Raw genomic sequence first — 17,653 nt, 5'->3', positions numbered from 1 at the left:
TATATTTTTGTAAGGAATGACATATGGGTTTGGATTCAACACTCAGTAAAAATTCCCCCACCTTGCCCTTTTCCCGACGATTGCAAAACCTGATATAAAAAAACTTAAAAGAGTTTACAATATCTCTCTATAAATTTTTGCATTGTCCATTTCCATTTTAGATGTATTCTATTTTCTTAAATAAAAACTTGAGTTTTCACTTTTGTCCCTTCATCTCGTTGACAAAAAAAGATGAAAGGCAAATAGACCACAACGAAATAAAAATGTTAGAGTTTGTGTATGGAAAAAATTTAAAGGAATAACAAATGTAAGTAAATAAAATTTATTCACAGCCACGTATGAACACAAAAGTTTTGTTATCCAAGTTTGGGAAGTTCCACTAGTTCAACAACCCCAATAGCTTGGAATTTGATAAGAAAGAGATTTTTCTACACATGCTTTGAAAAATGGATATGCATGCTTGAAACATGTTAAAGATGCAAATGACCTATGGATCCAAACCTTTTATAGAGAATAACAAACGCTCATTAAATTCTGAAGTGAACGTGCGATGGGATATTTACCCGAGTCAAACAAGCCATTATTTTGCCAATTTACAAAAAGATGACCTAACGATCATTTGTGACTGTAAAGTGATTTATGATGTGTAACGGGCTATATTTTTGTAAGGAATGACTTATGGGTTGGGATTCAACACTCAGTTATAATTCCCCCGCCAACCCCTTTTCCTAACGATTGCAAAACCTGATATATAACAACTAAAAGGAGTTTACAATCCATAAAAAATACAGACACCATTTTGGAATATCTCTATCTAAATTTGTGCATTGTGCATTTCAATTTTAGATGTAAATTTTTTCTTCAATAAAAACTTAAGTTTTCACTTTTTTCCCTTCATCTCGTAGACAAAAAAGAGATGAAACACAAATAGATCGCAACGAAATGAAAATTTTAAATTTTGTGAATAGAAAAAATTTAAAGCAACAGCAAATTTTAGTAAAGAAAATTTATTCACACACCACAAATGAACACCAAAGTTTTGTTATCCAAGTTGGGGAAATTCCACTAGATCAACAACCCCAATCGCTTGAAATTTGATAAGAAAGAGATTTTTTTACACAAGCTTTAAAAAATGGATATGCATGGTAGAAACATGTTAAAGATTTAAATGATCAATGGATCCAAACTTTTTAAATAGAATAACAAAAGCTCATTAAATTCTCAAGTGAACGTGCGGTGGGATATTTACCCGAGTCAAACAAGCGATTAATTTGCCCATTGACAAAAACCTGACCTAACGATCATTGATGAATTGAAAGTGATTTATCATGTGTAACGGGCTATATTTTTGTAAGGAATGACTTATGGGTTGGGAGTCAACACTTAGTTAAAATTCCCCCACCTCCCCCTTTTCCCGACGATTGCAGAACCTGATCTATAAAAACTAAAAAGAGTTTACAATCCCTAAAAATTAGAGTAACTTTTGTGAAATATCTCTCTCTCAATTTATGCATTCTGCATTTCCATTTTAGATGTAAATTTTTTCTCAAATCAAAAATTGAGTTTTCACTTGAGTTTTCAAAAAGTTGACCTAACAATCATTGATGACTATAAAGTGTTTATAATGCGTAACGGGCTAAATTTCTATCAGCAAAGACTTCTAGGTTGGGATTCAACACTCAGTTAAAATTCCCATGCCTCCCCGTTTCCCGATGATTGCAAAAACTGATATATAAAAACTAAAAAGAGTTTACAATCCCTAAAAATTACAGACACTTTTTTAAAATATCTCTCTCTAAATTTTTGCATCGTACATTTCTATTTTAGATCTATACTTTTTTCTTAAATTAAAAATTGAGTTTTTACTTTTTTCCCTTCATCTCATAGACAAAAAAGAGATGAAAGTCAAGTAGATCACAACGAAATGAAAATTTTAGAGTTTGTGTATGGAAAAATTTAAAGCAATAACAAATGTAAGTAAATAAAATTTATTCACACACCACAAATTATCACAAAATTTTTGTTATCCAAGTTTGGGAAATTCCTCTAGTTCAACAACCCCAATAGCCTGAAATTTTATATGAAAGAGATTTTCTACAAACGCTTTTAAAAAATGGACATGCATGCTTGAAACCTGTTAAAGATGCAAATGACCTATGGATCCAAACTTTTTAAAGAGAATAACAAACGCTCATTAAATTCTTTAGTGAACGTGCGGTGGGATATTTACCCGAGTCAAACAAGACATTTTTTTGCCCATATAAAAAAAGCTGACGTAACGATCATTGATGATTTTTAAGTGATTTATCATGCGTAACGGTCTATATTTTTGTAAGGAATGACTTATGGGTTGGGATTCCCCACGCCAACGCTTTTTCTCGACGATTGCAATACCTGATCTATAAAAACTAAAAAGAGTTTACAATCCTTAAAAATTACAGACACTTTTTGGAAATAACTCTCTCTAAATTTGTGCATTGTGCATTTCCATTTTAGATGTATACTTTTTTCTTAAATCAAAACTACAGTTTTCACTCTTTTCCCTTCATCTCGTAGACAAGAAAGAGATGAAAGGCAAATAGACCACAACGAAATGAGAATTTTAGAGTTTGTGTATGAAAAAAATTTAAAGCAATAACAAATGTAAGTAAAGAAAATTTATTCTCACACCACAAATGAACACAAAAGTTTTGTTATCCAAGTTTGGGAAATTCTTCTAGTTCATCAACCCCAATAGCTTTGAATTTGAAAAGAACGAGATTTTTCTGCACATGCTTTTAAAAAATGGATATGCATGCTTGAAACATGTTAATGACGCAAATGACCTATGGATCCAAACCTTTTAAAGAGAATAACAAACGCTCATTAAATTTTCAAGTGAACGAGTAGTCGGATATTTACCCTAGTCAAACAACCATTATTTTGCCCATTTTAAAAAACTTGACCTAACAATCATTGATGACTATAAAGTGTTTATAATGCGTAACGGGCTAAATTTCTATCAGCAAAGACTTCTAGGTTGGGATTCAACACTCAGTTAAAATTCCCCTGCCTCCCCGTTTCCCGATGATTTTAAAAACTGATATATAAAAACTAAAAAGAGTTTACAATCCCTAAATATTACAGACACTTTTTTTAAATATCTCTCTCTAAATTTGTGCATTGTAAATTTCTATTTTAGATTTATACTTTTTTCTTAAATCAAAACTTGAGTTTTTACTTTTTTTCCCTTCATCTCATAGACAAAAAAGAGATGAAAAAGGCAAGTAGATCACAACAAAATGAAAATTTTAGAGTTTGTGTATGGAAAAATTTAAAGAAATAACAAATGTAAGTAAAGAAAATTTATTCACACACCACAAATGAACACAAAAGTTTTGTTATCCAAGTTTGGTAAATTCATCTAGTTCATCAACCTCAATAGCTTCGAATTTGATAAGAAAGAGATTTTTCTGCACATGTTTTTAAAAAAATGGATATGCATGCTTGGAACATGTTAATGATGCAAATGACCAATGGATCCAAACCTTTTAAAGAGAATAACAAACGCTCATTAAATTCTCAAGTGAACGAGCGGTGGGATATTTACCCAAGTCAAACAAGCCATTATTTTGAAAATTTACAAAAAGCTGACCTAACCATCATTGGTGAATGTAAAGTGATTTATCATGCGTACTAGGCTATATTTCTGTAAGGAATGACTTATAGGTTGGGATTCAACACTCAGTTAAAATTCCCCTGCCTGCCCCTTTTCCCGACGATTGCAAAACCTGATATATAAAAAATAAAAAGAGTTTACAATCCTTAAAAATTACAGATACTTTTTGGAAATATCTCTCTCTAAATTTGTTCATTGTGAATTTCCATTTTAGATGTTTACTTTTTTCTTAAACAAAAACTTGAGTTTTTACTTTTTTCTCTTCATCTCGTAGACAAAAAAGAGATGAAAGGCAATTAGATCACAACGAAATGAAATTTTTAGAGTTTGTGTATGAAAAAAATTTAAAGCAATAACAATTGTAAGTAAAGAAAATTTATTCAATCACCACAAATGAACACAAAAGTTTGGTTATCCACATTTGGGAAATTCCCCTACTTCAACAACCCCAATAGCTTGGAATTTGATAACATAAAGATTTTTCTAAACATGTTAAAGATGCAAATGACCTATCGATCCAAACCTTTCTAAGTGATTAAAAAATTCTCAGTAAATTCTAAAGTGAACATGCGGTGGGATATTTATAAGAGTCAAATAAGCTATTATTTTGCGCTTTTACAAAAAGCTGACCTAACGATCATTGATGATTGTAAAGTGATTTATCATGCGTAATGGGCTCAATTTTTGTAAGTAATGACATATGTGTTGGGATTCAAGACTCAGTAAAAATTTCTCCACCTTCCCCTTTTCCCGACGATTGCAAAACCTGATATAAAAAAACTTAAAAGAGTTTACAATCCCAAAAAATTACAGACACTTTTTTGGAAATATCTCTCTCTAAATTTGTGCATTATGCATTTCCATTTTAGATCTATACTTTTTTCTTAAATCAAAACTTGAGTTTTCATTTTTTTCCCTTTATCTCGTAGACAAAAAATAGAGGACAGGCAAATAGATCTCAACGAAATGAAAATTTTAGAGTTTGAGTATGGAAAAAATTTAAAGCAATAACATATATAAGTAAAGAAAATTAATTCACACACCACAAATGAACACAAAATTTTTGTTATCCAAGTTTCGGAAATTCAACTAGTTCAACAACCCCAATAGCTTGGAATTTTATAAGAAAGAAAATTTTCTACATATGCTTTAAAAAATGGATATGCATTCTTGAAACATGTTCAAGATTAAAATGACCTATGGATCCAAACCTTTCAAAGAGAATAACAAACGCTCATTAAATTCTCAAGTGAACGTGCGGTGGGATATTTATCCGAGTCAAACAAGTCATTATTTTGCCCATTTACAAAAGGCTGACCTAACGATCATTGATGATTGTAAAGTGATTTATCATGCTGAACGGGCTATATTTATGTAAAGAATTACTTATGGGTTGGGATTCAACACTTATATAAAATTCCCCCGCCTCCCCCTTTTCCTGACGATTGCAAAACCCGATATATAAAAACTAAAAAGAGTTTACAATCCCTAAAAATTACAGACACTTTTTGGAAATATCTCTCACTAAATTTGTGCATTTTGCATTTCCATTTTACATGTATAATTTTTTCTTAAATCAAAACTTGTGTTTTAACGTTTTTCCCTTCATTTCGTAGACAAAAAAGAGATGAATGGCAAATAGATCACAAGGATATGAAAATTTTAGAGTTTGTGTATGGAAAAAATTTTAAGCAATAACAAATGTAAGTAAAGAAAATTTATTCACACACCACAGATGAACAAGAAAGTTTTGTTATACAAGTTTTGGAAATTCCACTAGTTCAACAACCCCCATAGCTTGGAATTTGATAAGAAAGAGATTTTTCTACACATGCTTTAAAAAATGGATATGCGTGCTTGAAACATGTTCAAGATGCAAATGACCTATGGATCCAATCCTTTTAAAGAGAATAACAAACACTCATTAAATTCTAAAGTGAACGAGCGGTGGGATATTTACCCGAGTCAAGAGTGCCATTATTTAGCCCACTTACAAAAAGATGACCTAACAATCATTGATGATTGGAAAGTGATTTATCATGTGTAACGGGCTATATTTTTGTAAGGAATGACTTATGGGTTGGGTTCAACACTCAATTAAAATTCTCATGCGTCCCTATTTTCCAGGGGACTGCAAAACCTGATATGTAAAAAACTAAAAAGAGTTTACAGTTGCTAAAAATTACAGGCAGTTTTTGGAAATATCTCTCCCTAAATTTGTGCGTTGTGCATTTCCATTTTAGATGTATAATTTTTTCTTAAATCAAAACTTGAGTTTTCACTATTTTCCTTTCATTTCGTAGACAAAAAAGAGATGAAAGGCAAATAGATCACAACGAAATGAAAATTTTAGAGTTTGTGTATGGAAAAAATTTATAGAAATAAAAAATGTAAGTAGAGAAAATTTATTCACACACCACAAATTAACACAGAAGTTTTGTTATCCAAGTTTGGGAAATTCCACTAGTTCAACAACCCTAATTGCTTAGAATTTGATAAGAAACAGATTTTTCTACACATGCTTGAGAAAATGGATATGCTTGCTTAAAACATGTTGTAGATGCAAATAACCTATGGATCCAACCCATTTAATGAGAATAACAAATGCTCATAAAATTCTTAAGCGAACGAGCGGTGGGATATTTACCCAAGTCAAAAGAGCCATTATTTTGCCCATTTAAAAAAAGATGACCTAACAATCATTGATGATTGTAAAGTGATTTATCTTGCATAACGGGCTATATTTTTTTAAGGAATGACTTATCGGTTGGGATTCAACACTCAGTTAAAATTCCCTGCCTCCCCCTTTCCATGGCGATTGCAAAACCTGATATATAAAAACTAAAAAGAGTTTACAATCCCTACAAATTATAATTTTTTTTGGAAATATCTCTCTCTGAATTTGTGCGTAGTGCATTTTCATTTTAGATGTATAATTTTTTCTTAAACAAAAACTTGAGTTTTAACTTTTTTCCCTTCATCTCATAGACAAAAAAGAAATGAAAGGCAAATAGATGACAACGAAATGAAAATTTTAGATTTTGTGTATGGAAAAAATTTAAAGCAATAACAAATGTAAGTAAAGAAAATTTATTCATACACAACAAATGAACACAAAAGTTTGTTATTCCACTAATTCAACAACCCCATTTGCTTGGAATTTGATAAGATAGAAATTTTTCTACACATGCTTTAAAAAATGGATATGCATCTTTGAAACATGTTAAAGATGCAAATGACCTATGGATCCAAAAATTTTAAAGAGAATAACAAACGCTCATTAAATTCTCAAGTGAACGTGCGGTGGGATATTTACCCAAGTCAAACAAGCCATTATTTTCCCATTTACAAAAAGTTGACCAAACGATCATTGATGACTGTAAATTGATTTATCATGCGTAGCGAGCTAATTTTCTGTAAGGAAAGACTTCTAGGTTGGGATTCAACACTCAGTTAAAATTCCCTCGGCTCCCCCTTTTCTCCTCGACGAATGCAAAAACTGATATATAAAAACTAAAAAGAGTTTACAATCCCTAAAAATTACAGACACTTTTTTAAATATCTCTCTCTAAATTTGTGCATTGTGCATTTCCATTTTAGATGTATACTTTTTTCTTAAATCAAAACTTGAGTTTTTACTTTTTTCCCTTCATCTCGTAGACCAAAAAAAAGATGAATCGCAACGAAATGAAAATTTTAGAGTTTGTGTATGGAAAAAATTTTAAGCAATAAAAAATGTAAGTAAAGAATGACTTATGGGTTTGGATTCAACACTCTGTTAAACTTCCCCCGCTTGCCCTTTTTCCCGATGTATAAAAACTAAAAAGAGTTTACAATCCCTAAAAATTATAGACACTTTTAGGAAATAACTCTCTCCAAATTTTTGCATTTTTCATTTCCACTTTAGATTTATAATTTTTTATTAAATCAAAACATGAGTTTTTACTTTTTTCCCCTCATCTCGTAGACAAAAAAACGATGAAAGGCTAATAGATCACAACGATGTGAAAATTTTAGAGTTTGTGTTCAAAAAAAAAAAATAAAGCAATAACAAATGTAAGTAAAGAAAATTTATTCACACACCACAAATGAACACAAAAGATTTTTTATCCAAGTTTGGAAAATTCCACTAGTTCAACAACCAAATAGCTTGGAATTTGATAAGAGAGAGATTTTTCTACCCATGCTTTTAAAAAATGGATGTGCATGCTTGAAAAATGTTAAAGATGCAAATGAACTATGGATGCAAACCTTTTAAAGAGAATAACAAACGCTCATTACATTCTCAAGTGAACGTGGTGTGGGATATTTACCCGAGTCAAACATGCATTTATTTTGCCCATTTACAAAAATCATACCTAACGATCATTGATGATTCTAAGTGATTTATCATGAGTAACGGGCTACATTTTTGTAAGGAATGACTTATGGGTTTGGATTCAACACTCCGTTAAAACTCCCCCGCCTCCCTTTTTTCCCGACGATTGCAAAACTTGATATATAAAAACTGAAAAGAATTTACACTCCGTAAAAATTATTGACACTTTTTGGAAATAGATTTCTCTAAATTTGTGCCTTGTGCATTTCCATTTTAGGTGTATTTTTTTTTCTTAAATCAAAACTTGAGTTTTCACTTTTTTCCTTTCATCTCGTAGACAAAAAAGAAATGAAAGACAAAATAGATCAAACCGAAATGAAAATTTTGGAGTTTGTGTATGGAAAAAGTTTAAAGCAATAAAAAATGTAAGTAAAAAAAATTTATTCACACACCACAAATGAACACAAAAGCTTTGTTGTCCAAGTTTGGGAAATTCCACTAGTTCAACAACCCAATGGCTTGGAATTTGATAACAAAGGGATTTTTCTACACATGCTTTAAAAAATGGATATGCATTCTTGAAACATGTTAAAGATGCAAATGACCTATGGATCCAAACCTTTCAAAGAGAATAACAAACGCTCATTAAATTCTCAAGTGAAGGTGCGGTGGGATATTTACCTGAGTCAAACAAGCCATTATTTTGCCCATTTACAAAAGACTACCTAAGGATCATTGATGATTGTAAAGTGATTTATCATGCATAATGGGCTATATTTTTGTAGGGAATGACTTATGGGTTTGGATTCAACACTCAGTTAAAATTCCCCCGCCACCCCCTTTTCCCTACGATTGCAAAACCCAATATATAAAAACTGAAAAAAGTTTACAATCCCTAAAAATTACAGACATTTTTTGGAAATATATCTGTCTTAATTTGTGCATTGTGCATTTCCATTTTAGATGTATACATTTTTCTTAAATCAAAACTTGAGTTTTCACTTTTTTCCTTTCATCTCATAGACAAAAAAGTCATGAAAGGCAAATAGATCACAACGAAATGAAAATTTTAGAGTTTGCGTATGGAAAAAATATAAAACAATATCAAATGTAAGTAAAGAAAATTTATTCACACACCACAAATGCACACAAAAGTTTTGTTATCCATGTTTGGGAAATTCCACTAGTTCAACAACCCCAATAGCTTGGAATTTGATAAGAAAGAGATTTTCCTACACATGCTTTAAAAAATGGATATGCATGATTGAAACATGCTAAAGATGAAAATGACCTATGGATCCAAACCTTTAAAAGAGAATGAGAAATGCTCATTAAATTCTCAAGTGAACGTGCAATCGGATATTTACGCGAGTCAAACAAGCCATTATTTTGCCCATTTACCAAAAGCTGACCAAACGATAATTGGTGATTGTAAAGTAATTTATCATCCGTAATGGGCTATATTTTTGTAAGGAATGACTTATGGTTTTGGATTCTACACTCAGTTAAAATTCCCCCGCCTCCCCCTTTTCCTGACGATTGCAAAACCTGATATATAAAAACTTAAAAGAGTTTACAATCCCTAAAAATTAAGGACACTTTTTGAAAATATCTCTCTCTAAATTTGTGTATTGTTCATTTCCATTTTAGATTTACACTCTTTTCTTAAATCAAAACTTGAGTTTTCCCTTTTTGCCCTTAGACAAAAAAGAGATGAAAGGCATTAATATCACAACAAAATGAAAACTTTAGAGTTTGTGTTTGGAAAAAAATTAAAGAAATAACAAATGTATGTAAAGAAAATTTAATCACACACCAAAAATGAACATAAAAGTTTATTATCCTAGTTTGGGAAATTCCACTAGTACAATCGCCCCAATAGCCTGTAATTTAATAAGAAAGAGATTTTTCTACATATGCTTTTAAAAAAAGGATATGCTTGCTTGAAACATGTTAAAGATGCAAATAACCTATGGATCCAAATCTTTTAAAGAGAATAATAAAGGCTCATTAAATTCTCAAGTGAATGTGTGGTGGGATATTTACTCGAGTCAAACTAGCCATTATTTTGCCCATTTACAAAAATCTGACCTAATGATCAATGATGATTTTATAAGTGATTTATCATACGTAACGGCTATATTTTTGTAAGCAATGACTTATGGGTTGGGATTCAACACTCAATTAAAATTCCCCCGCCTCCCCCTTTTCCCGGCGATTGTAAAACCTGATATATAAAGACTAAAAAGAGTTTATAGCTCCTAAAAATTACAGGCACTTTTTGGAAATATCTCTCTCTAAATTTGTGCATTGTGCATTTCTATTTTAGATGTATAATTTTTTCTTAAATCAAAACTTGACTTTTAACTTTTTTCCCTTCATCTCGTAGACAAAAAAGAGATGAAAGGAGAATAGAACACACCGAAATGAAAATTTTAGAGTTTGTGGATGGAAAAAATTTAAAGAAATAACAAATGTAAGTAAATAAAATGTATTCACATACCACATATGAACACAAAAGCTTTTTTATCCAAGTTTGGGAAATTCCACTAGTTTAACAACCCTAATTGCTTAGAATTTGATAAGAAACAGACTTTTCTACACATGCTTTAAAAAATGGATATGCATGCTTAAAACATGTTGTAGATGCAAATAGCCTATGGATCCAACCCATTTAAAGATAATAACAAACGCTCATTAAATTCTCAAGTGAACGAGCGGTGGGATATTTACCCGAGTCAAAAGAGCCATTATTTTGCCCATTTAAAAAAAGAAGACCTAACGATCATTGATGATTGTAAAGTGATTTATCATGTGTAATGGGCTATAGTTTTTTAAAGGAATGACTTATCGGTTGGGATTCAACACTCAATTAAAATTCCCCGCCTCCCCCTTTTCCTGATGATTGCAAAACATGATATATAAAAACTAAAAAGAGTTTACAATCCCTAAAAATTATAAATTTTTTTGGAAATATCTCTCTCTAAATTTGTGCGTAGTGCATTTCCATTTTAGATGTATAATTATTTCTTAAATCAAAACTTGAGTTTTAACTTTTTTCCCTTGACCTCGTAGAAAAAAAAAATGAAAAGCAAATAGATGACAACAAAATGATAATTTTAGAGTTTGTGTATGGAAAAAATTTAAATAAATTTTATTCACACACTACAAATGAACACAAAAGTTTTGTTATCCAAGTTTTGGAAATTCCACTAGTTCGATAACCCCAATAGCTTGGAATTTGATAAGAAAGAGATTTTTCTACATATGCTTTTAGAAAATGGATATGCATGCTTGAAACATGTTAAAGTTGCAAATGACCTATGGATCCAAACCATTTAAAGTGAATAACAAACACTCATTAAATTCTCAAGTGAACGTGAAGTGAGATATTTACCAGAGTCAAACAAGCCATTATTTTGCCCATTTATAAAAAGCTGACCTAACGATCGTAGATGATTGTAAAGGGATTTATCATGCATAACGGGCTATATTTTTTAAGAAATGACTTATGGGTTGGAATTCAACACTCAGCTAAAATTCCCCCACCTACCGCTTTTCCTGAAGATTGCGAAACCTGATATATAAAAACTAAAAAGAGTTTACAATCCCTAACAATTATAGGCACTTTTTGGAAAGATCTCTCTCTAAATCTGTGCATTGTGCATTTCCATTTTAGGTTTATTATTTTTTGTTAAATCAAAACTTGATTTTTCACTTTTTTCCTTTCATCTCGTAGACAAAAAAGAGATGAAAGGCAAATAGATAAAAACGAAATGAAAATTTTAGAGTTTGTGGAAGGAAAAACATTAAATCAATAACAAATGTAGGTAAAGAAAATGAACTCACACACCACAAATGAACACAAAAGTTTTGTTATCCAAGTTTGGCAAAATCCACTATTTCAACAACCCCAATTGCTTGGAATTTGATAAGAAAAAGATTTTTCTACACATGCTTCAAAAAATGGATATTCATGCATGAAACACGTTAAAGATGCAAATGACCTATGGATCCAAACCTTTTAAAGAGAAAAACAAACGCTCATTAAATTATCAAGTGAACATGTGGAGGGATATTTACTCGAGTCATACAAGCCATTATTTTTCCCATTTACAAAAAGCTAACCTAACGATCATTTATGATTCTAAAGTGATTTATCATGTGTAATGGGTTATATTTTCGTAAGGAATGACTTATGGGTTGCGATTCAATGCTCAATTAAAATTTACCCGCCTCCCCCTTTTCCCGACGATTGCAAAACTTGATATATAAAAACTAACAAGAGTTTACAATCCCTAAAAATTACAGACACTTTTTGGAAATATCTCTCTCTAAATTTGTGCATTGTGCATTTCCATTTTAGATGTATAATTTTTTCTGAAATAAAAACTTGAGTTTGAACTTTTTTTTCTCTTCATCTCGTAGACAAAAAAGAGATGAAGGGCTAATAGATCACAACAAAATGAAAATATTGAGTTTGTGAAAGGAAAAAAATAAAAGCAATAACAAATGTAAGAAAATAAAATTTATTCACACACCACAAATGAACACAAAAGTTTTGTTATCCAAGTTTGGGAAATTCCACTAGTTAAATTCCCCAATAGCTTGGAATTTGATAAGAAAAATATTTTTCTACACATGCTTTTGAAAAATGGATATGCATGCTTGAAACATGTTAAAGATGCAAATGACCTATGGATCCAAACTTTTTAAAAAGAATAAAAAACGCTCATTATATTCTCCTGTGAACGTGCGGTGGGATATTTACCCGAGTCAAACAAGCGATTATTTTTCCCATTTACAAAAAGCTGACCTAACGATCATTTATGATTGTAAAGTGATTGATCATGCCTAACGGGCTATATTTTTGTATGGAATGACTTATGGGTTGGGATTCAATGCTCAGTTAAAATTCCTCCACCTCCCCCTTTTCCCGACAATTTCAAAACAAGATATATAAAAACTAAAAAGAGTTTACAATCCCTATAAATTACAGGCACTTTTTGGAAATATCTCTCTAAATTTGTGTGTTGTGCATTTCCATTTTAGATGTATAATTTTTTCTTAAATCAAAACGTGAGTTTTCACTTTTTTCCCTTCATCTGGTAGACAAAAAAGAGATGAAAGGCAAATAGATTACAATGAAATGAAAATTTTAGAGTTTGTGTAGGAAAAAAATTAAAGCAATAAAAAATGAAAGTAAAAAAAAATTATTCACACACCAAAAATGAACACAAAAGTTATGTTATCCAACTTTGGGAAATTCCACTAGTTGAACAACCCCAATAGCTTGGAATATGATAAGAAAGTGATTTTTCTACACATGCTTTTAAAAAATGGATATGCATGCTTCATGCTTGAAACATGATAAAGATGCAAATGACCTATGGATCCAAACAATTTAAAGAGAATAACAAACGCTCATTAAATTCTCAAGTGAACAGGAGGTGGGATATTTACCCGAGTCAAACAAGGCATTCTTTTGCCCATTTAAAAAAAGCTGACCTAACGATAATTGATGATTGTAAAGTGATTTATCATGTGTAACGGGCTATATTTTTGTAAGGAATGACTTATGGGTGGGATTCAACACTCAGTTAAAATTCCCCCGCCTCCACCTTTTCCCGATGATTGCAAAACCTGATATATAAAAGCTAAAAGGAGTTTAAAATCCCTAAAAATTATAAGCATTTTTTGAAATATCTATCTCTTAATTAGTGTGTTGTGCATTTCCATTTTAGATGAATAATTTTTTGTTAAATCAAAACTTGAGTTTTCACTTTTTCCTCTTCACCTCGTAAACAAAAAAGAGATGAAAGGCAAATAGATCACAACGAAATGAAAATTTTGGAGATTGTGTATGGAATAAATTTAAAGCAATAACAAATGTAAGTAAAGAAAACATATTGACACACCACAAATGAAAACAAAAGTTTTGTTATCCAAGTTTGGGAAATTCCACTAGTTCAACAACCACAATAGCTTGGAATTTGATAAGAAAGAGATTTTTCTACACATGCATTAAAAAAGGGATATGCATGCCTGAAACATGTTAAAGATGCAAATGACCTTTGGATCCAAACCTTTTAAAGAGAATAACAAACATTCATTAAATTCTCAAGTGAGCGTGCAGTGGGTTATTTACCCGTGTAAAACAAACCATTATAATTCCCACTTAAAAAAATCTAACCTAATGATCATTGATGATTGTAAAGTGATTTATCATGCGTAACAGGTTAAATTTTTGTAAGGAATGACTTATGGGTTGGGTTTCAACACTCAGTTAAAATTCCCTCACCTCCCCCTCTTCCCGACGATTGCAAAGCCTGATATATAAAAACTAAAAAAGAATTTACTATCCCTAAAAATTACAGACACTTTTTGTAAATTTCACTCTCTAAATTTTTGCGTTGTGCATTTCCATTTTAGATGTATACTTTTTTCTTAAATAAAACTTGAGTTTTCACTTTTTTCCCTTCATCTCGTAGACAAAAAAGAGATGAAAGGCAAATAGATCACAATGAAATGAAAATTTTAGAGTTCGTGTATCGAAAAAAATTTAAAGCAATAAGTAATGTAAGTAAAGAAATTTTTTTCACACACCACAAATGAACACAAAAGTTTTCTTATCCAAGTTTGGGAAATTCAACTAGTTCAACAACCCCGATAGCTTGGAATTTGATAAGAAAGAGATTTTTCTACACATGCTTTAAAAATTGTATATACTTAGTTGAAACTTGCTAAAGATGCAAATGGCCTATGGATCCAAACCTTTTAAAAAGAATAACAAACGCTCATTTAATTCTCAAGTGAACGTGCAGTGGGATATTTATCCGATTCAAACAAGCCATTATTTTGCCCATTTACAAAAAGCTAACCTAACGATCATTGATGATTGTAATGTGATTTATCATGCGTAATGGGCTATATTTCTTTAAGGAATGACTTATGGGTTGGGATTCAACACGGTTAAAATTCCTCGCCTCCCCCTTTTCCCGACGATTACAAAACCTGATATATAAAAACTAAAAATAGTTTAAAATCCCTAAAAATTATAGACACTTTTTTGGAAATATCTCTCTCTAAATTTGTGCATTGTGCTTTTCCATTTTAGATGTATTCTTTTTTCTTAAATCAAAACTTGTGTTATCATATTTTTTCCTTCATGTCATAGACAAAAAAGAGATGAAAGGCCAATAGATCACAACGAAAAGAAAATTTTAGAGTTGTTGTATGGAAAAATTTAAAGCAATAACAAATGTAAGTTAAGAAAATTTAGTCACACAACACAAATGAACACAAAGGTTTTGTTGTCCATGTTTGGGTTCCACTAGTTTGACAAACCCCAATAGCTTAGAATTTGATAAGAAAGAGATTTTTCTACACATGCTTTAAAAAATGGATATGCATGCTTGACGCATGTTAAAGATTCAAATGACCTATGGATCCAAACATTTTAAAGAAAATAACAAACACTCAGTAAATTCTCAAGTGAAAGTGCGGTGGGATATTTACCCAAGTCAAACAAGCCATTATTTTACCCAATTTACAAAAAGCTGACCTAACGATCATTGATGATTGTGATTTGATTTATCATGGGTAACGGGCTATATTTTTGTAAGGAATGACTTATGGGTTGGGATTCAACACTTAGTTAAAATTCCTCCACCTCCCCCTTTTCCAAACGATTGTAAAACCTGATGTATACCAACTAACAAGAGTTTACTATCCCTAAAAATTACAGACATTTTTTCGAAATATCTCTCTCTAAATTTTTGCATTGTGCATTTCCATTTTAGATGTATAATTTTTTCTTAAATCAAAACTTGAGTTTTAACTTTTTCTGACAAAAAAGAGATGAAAGGCAAATAGATCAGAACAAAATCAAAATTTTAGAGTTTGAGTATGGAAAAAATTTAAAGCAATAACAAATGTAAGTGAAGAAAATTTATTCTCACACCACAAATGAACACAAAAGTTTTGTTATCCCAGTTTTGGAAATTCCTCTAGTTCAACAACCCAATAGCGTGGAATTTTGTTAGAAAGAGATTTTTCTACACATGCTTTTAAAAAATGGATATGCATGCTTGAAACATGTAAAACATGCAAATGACCTATGGATCCAAACCATTTAAAGAGAATAACAAACGCTCATTAAATTCTCAAGTGAACGTATAGTGGGATATTTACCCGAGTCAAACAACCCATTATTTTGCCCTTTTACAAAAAGCTGACCTAAGGATCCTTGATGATTTAAAATTGATTTATCATGCGTAACGGGCTATTTTTTTGTATGGAATGACTTATGGGTTGGGATTCAACACTCAGTTAATATTCTCCCGCCTCCCTCTTTTCCCGACGATTGCAAAACCTAATATATAAAAACTAAAAAGAGTTTACAATCCCTAAAAATTACAGACACTTTTTGGAAATATCTCTCTCTAAATTTGTGCATTTTTTATTTCCATTTTAGATGTTTAATTTTTTCTTAAATCAAAACTTGAGTTTTCACTTTTTTCCCTTTGTCATGTATACAAAAAAGAGATGAAAGGCAAAAAGATCTCAACAAAATGAAAATTTTAGAGTCTATGAATGGAAAAAATTTAAAGCAATAAAAAATGTTAGTAAAGAAAATTTATTCATGCACCACAAATGAACACAAAAGTTTTGTTATCCAAGTTTGGCAAAATCCACTACTTCAACAACCCCTAGAGCTTGGAATTTGATAAGAAAGAGATTTTTCTACACATGGTTTAAAAATGGATATGCATGCTTCAAACATGTTAAAGATGCAAATGATCTATGGATCCAAACCTTTTAAAGAGAATAACAAACGCTCATCAAATTCTCAAGTGATCGTGCGGTGGGATATTTACCCAAGTCAAACAAGCCATTATTTTTCGCATTTACAAAAAGCTGACCTAACGATCATTGGTGATTGTAAAGTGATTTATCATGCGTAACGGGCTATATTTTTGTAAGGAATGACTTATGGGTTGGGATTCAACACTCAGTTAAAATTCCCCCACTTCCCCCTTTTCCCGACGATTGCAAAACCTGATATATAAAAACTAAAAAGATTTTAGAATCCCTAAAACTTACAGACACTTTATTTGAAATATCTATCTCTAAATTTTTGCATTGTGCATTTCCATTTTAGATGTATACATTTTTCTTAAATCAAAACTTGAGTTTTCACTTTTCCCCTCATCTCATTGACAAAAAAGAGATGAAAGAGAAATATATCAAAACGAAATAAAAATTATAGAGTTTGTGTATGGAAAAAATTTAAATCAATAAAAAATGTAAGTAAAGAAAATTTATTCACACACCACAAATGAACACAATGGTTTTGTTATCAAAGTCTGGGAAATTCCAATAGTTCGACAACCCCCAATAGCTTGAAATTTGATAAGAAAGAATTTTTTCTACACATGCTTTAAAAAATGGATAAACATGCTTGAAACATGTTAAAGACGCAAATGACCTATGGATCCAAACCTTTTAAAGAGCATAATAAACGCTCATTAAATTCTCAATTGAACGTGCGGTGGAATATTTACCCGAGTCAAACAAGCTAGTATTTGCCCAGTTACAAAAAGCTGACCTAATGATCTTTGATGATTGTATAGTCATTTATCATGCGTAACGGGCTACATTTTTTTTAGGATTGA

The sequence above is a fragment of the Aristolochia californica genome, unplaced genomic scaffold, assembly GCF_029961685.1.
Source record: "Aristolochia californica isolate CCGP_79_NKW_82.1479 unplaced genomic scaffold, dmAriCali1.0.hap1 SCAF_9, whole genome shotgun sequence".
NCBI classification, from domain to species: Eukaryota; Viridiplantae; Streptophyta; class Magnoliopsida; order Piperales; family Aristolochiaceae; genus Aristolochia; species Aristolochia californica.
The sequence above is the reverse complement of the archived record's forward strand: the minus strand, read 5'-3'. Positions refer to the sequence as shown.